At 63.1% G+C, this 4,345-nt stretch overlaps 1 pseudogene; it reads right to left on the minus strand.

Moving 5' to 3' along the window:
- Positions 1 to 714: 714 nt before the first annotated feature.
- Positions 715 to 4,345, minus strand: LOC119100290 (bifunctional glutamate/proline--tRNA ligase-like; annotated as a pseudogene).

Raw genomic sequence — 4,345 nt, forward strand, 5'->3', positions numbered from 1 at the left:
ACCCGGCGCCGGGGAGTCCCGGGAAACTGAGCCACAGCCCCAGCGTGACAGCCGAACCGTAGGTGCTGACGGCAGCTCCAGCAGTCAGGCGTGCGGCCGCCCGGCGAGTCTCTATAGCTGACCAGCCATGCCGAGGCATCGCTGGTCGGTCGGGGCACACGTGCGGCCCTCCGGAGCGCCGTCGCGGTAGAGCGTCGGTTTATGTCCTCCCGGCAGGGCCAGGGCTCAGTACCACACTCCACTAACGCTGTCAGTGGCAAGCTGCCTCTCCACTCCGTCCGTCTCAGCGCACAGGTCCCCAGCTGTAGACGGCCGTTAGTCTCGACGGTCGGGTCAGTCCCGGAGCGAGTCACATCGTGCCATGGCTAGCTTCGACGGTCGGGTCAGTCCCGGAGCGAGTCACAGCGTGCCATGGCTAGCTTCGACGGTCGGGTTAGTCTCGGAGCGAGTCACATCGTGCCATGGGCGACGATGTGACTTCGACGGTCGAGTCAGTCCCGAAGCGAGTCACAGCGAGCCATGGCTAGCTTCGACGGTCGGGTCAGTCCCGGAGCGAGTCACAGCGAGCCATGGCTAGCTTCGACGGTCGGGTCAGTCCCGGAGCGAGTCACAGCGTGCCATGGCTAGCTTCGACGGTCGGGTCAGTCCCGGAGCGAGTCACATCGTGCCATGACTAGCTTCGACGGTCGAGTTAGTCCCGGATCGTTCCACGTATCACACGACGTCGTACAGGCCAGCCTTTGTCTTGACAATCAGTCTCACAGCGCGTCAAGCCGTGCTGCAGCCAACTTTGTCTCAATCAGCATGGCTCTCCAGCTTCAATACACCGTTTTGAGTGACGCTTTTCAAAATCATGTCCAAAGCATGCTGACATTAAGCGGCCGCAAACAACACACACACACACACCACACACAAATGGAGCAAGCAGCCAAATTGAACGCGCATGCAGATGACGTACGCATGAAGGAAGGGTGCGTTTGAGGCATGGTTACGCAAGTAAGAGCAAGACCGAAAAACTAGAAAAGCCAGTGACGTGCAGTTGGTCCCACAGATACTGAGAACCATGCCAAACACAGCCCGTTCACACCGCGATCGCGCCATATCAAGCCAAGGTCGAGCACAAACAAATAACGTGCAAATTTGGAGACCATGTGTTATGTATGCGACAAGCAGCAGCAGGACAGTGAAAACATGCTAAGAAGGGACCGTACATGTACCGTATACCGTAAGTTTGACATTCTTCTCAAACATTTTGGTATATATATATATATATAATATATATATATATATATATATATATATATATATATATATATATATATATATATATACACATATATATATATATATATATATATATATATATATATATATATTCCATGCATTTGGGGCTGGGACAACGGGGACTACACGCAGCACTGCACTACAAGCTGCGATGATTCCAACCTTGTCGCCTTGTTCGATGATGCGCTGATTCAGCTGAGCGGTGGCAGCGGCGCCGGCGGAGGCGGAAGGAGCGGCGGCAGGAGCCGCAGACGGTAACTGGACGCCCGGTTTCCAGTCCTGGCCAGTAGCCGCTTTAAACTCGACCTTCAACGCCAGCAGAGTCTTCACTTCGGCATCCACAGTAGCCTTGTCAGCCTTGGCCGTCTTCAGTTGGCGTACCTTGTCGCCCTGGGCGCCGATTTTCTGGTTCAGGTCGGCCGCCGCGTTCGCACCAGCCGGCGTCGCCGCAGCCGCCTCTGGTATTTTCATCCCCGGCTTCCAGTCCTGGCCTGTGGCCGCCTTAAACTCGGCCTTCAACGCCAGCAGTGTCTTTACCTCGGCTTCGACTGCGACCTTGTCCGCCTTGTCAGTCTTGAGCTGACGCACCTTGTCGCCCTGGGCGGCGATCTTCTGCGCCAGGTTGGACGCAGCGTTGGCGTCAGCTGGCACCGTCGCCGCAGCCGCGTCGGGTATCTTCATCCCTGGTTTCCAGTCCTGGCCAGCGGCCGCCTTGAACTCGGCCTTCAACGCCAGCAGCGTCTTCACCTCGGCGTCGACTGCGACCTTGTCCGCCTTGTCGGTCTTAAGCTGACGCACCTTGTCGCCCTGGGCGGCGATCCGTTCGTGCAGCTGACTGGCGCTGGCCGGGCGCGGTTGCCGGCGGGCTCGCACCCGTCTTCTGGGCCGGGGCCGCCTTCGCCGCCTTCGCGGAGGACGTCGGCTCCTTAGAGTGACCATCCGGGATGTAGATGAGCACGCACGGGCTCTCGCGACCCGAGTGCACGCTGGCAGGCCGGTACGGCGAGTCGCAGATGAAGAAGCCGAGCCGCTGCAGCTGAATGATCTCCGACTGCTTCACGTGCGCCAGCTCCGGGTCGCCCAGCATCAGCACCTCGGAGCGCGTCTGGCGCGCGATATACTGCTTGAAGTCCTCGTCCTTCCCGAGCACCGGCTTGGAAATTGTGCTCGTAGTAGACGCAGACGGCCGGCACGAGCGGCGCGCGCGGCGTGTCGGCCAACCACGTCAGCTTGGGCGTTCTTGAAGTCCTTGTTGTCCAGCTGCGGTGTGGCGTCCACCGAGACGCCGTCGGCGCCGCGCACCACCCGGTCGATGCGGATGTTGCCCCAGTTGATGAACGTGGCGTTCTGGCCCTCCCGCAGCACGTCCACGTCGGCGGCGTCGATCAGCACGCGCGGCGCCGTCCACACGGTCTTGGTGCCGACGTCGGCGTTCTTGGGGTGCTTGGCCGCCTGCGTGGCCTGCTCGGCGACGCCACGCACAGTCACCGCCACGGCGCCGTCGGCCGGCACGGCCGTGTAGCGCGGCGCCACCGGGTCGATCACCTTCTTGTTGAACGCCCAGATCTTGTCCCACTCCATGAAGACGACGGCGCGCGACGAGCCCTGCGCCACGATGAACTGGCGCAGGCCCTCCACCGTCATACCGCGGCGCAGCACGCCGCGTACGGTGGGGAAGCGCGGGTCGTCCCAGCCGGTCACCAGGCCCGAGTCGACGAACCAGGTCAGCTTGCGCTTGGACAGCACCGTGTTGGTCATGTTCAGGCGGCTGTACTCGTAGATGTGCGGCTTGCGCAGGCCGAGCGCATCGATGAACCAGAAGTACTGGTCGTCGCGGTCGTGGTACTCCGTGGTACGCAGCGCGTGCGTCACGCCCTCCAGACTATCCACGATCGGGCAACAGAAGTCGTACGTCGGGTACGCCTTGTACTTGGTGCCGGTGCGCACGTGCGGCTCCGGCTTGCACCGGTAGATGGTGGGGTCGCGCATGCAGCCGTTGAACGACTTCATGTCGATCTTGGCGCGCACGCAGCAGCGCTGCCCCACCTCCGAGCCGGCCAGCATCTCGCGCCACAGCTGCAGGTTGCGCTCAGGCGTGCTGCCGCGGTTGACGCTCTCCACCATCTGCTCGCGCTCTGTCTTCATCTGCTCCGGCCCCGTGTCGTCAACGTAAGCGCGACCCTCTTTGATCAGCCGCTCGCACATGCCCAGCATGGTGTCGAAGTGGTCGGACGAGTGGGTGAAGCGGTCCGGGTGGATGTCCAGCAGCTGCAGGTCCTCCAGGATCACCTTCTCGAAGTCAGCCTTCTCCTTCTGCGGGTTCGTGTCGTCGAAGCGCATGATAAGCTGCCCCTTGAACATCTTCTGGTAGTGTTGGTTGAGCAGCGCCGCCTTGGCGTGGCCGATGTGCAGGAAGCCGCTCGCTTCCGGCGGGAAGCGCACCACCACCTTGCCCATCTCGGCGCCGGGCAGCTCGACGAACTTGCCCTCCTCCTTGCGCGCGGTGGCGGCGGCCGGCGGCGGCGCGGCGGCAGGCAGGGGGCGCAGCTCGCTGGGCAGCGCAGCCAGCGCCGCCTTGGTGACGGCCTGATCGGCGATGAGCCGGTACCAGCGCAGCACGTTGGCCGGCACGGCGCCGTCGGCCAGCAGCGCCTGGAAGTGGCCGCTGCCGTGCAGCACGCCCCACACGGCGTAGTCGGCGACCGTGACGGCCTCGCCGACCAGGAACGACAGCGTCAGCAGCACCGCGTCGAACTCGGCCAGCGCCGCCCACCGGGCCGCGCGCCGGCGGGCCGCCAGCCGCGCGCCGAACGCCAGCCAGTGGTCGGCCGTGGTGCGCGCCAGCGGCGTGGCGCCGTACAGGCGATCGGCGTCGGCGGCCTGGCGCGCTAGATGGCGGCACACCGTGGCAGGGGCCGTCAGCGTCAGGTCGGCAGACACGACCACACTCGTCTGGCCAGCCCACTCCAGCGTGACGGCGCCGCCGCGCGCGCGCACGTGCTCGGCCGTCAGCAGCACGCCAAACGGCGGGCACTGTCGACTCAGCTGCACCTTCATTGTC

This window comes from Pollicipes pollicipes, unplaced genomic scaffold (genome assembly GCF_011947565.3).
Source record: "Pollicipes pollicipes isolate AB1234 unplaced genomic scaffold, Ppol_2.1 Scaffold_4881;HRSCAF=5763_pilon_pilon_pilon, whole genome shotgun sequence".
NCBI classification, from domain to species: Eukaryota; Metazoa; Arthropoda; class Thecostraca; order Pollicipedomorpha; family Pollicipedidae; genus Pollicipes; species Pollicipes pollicipes.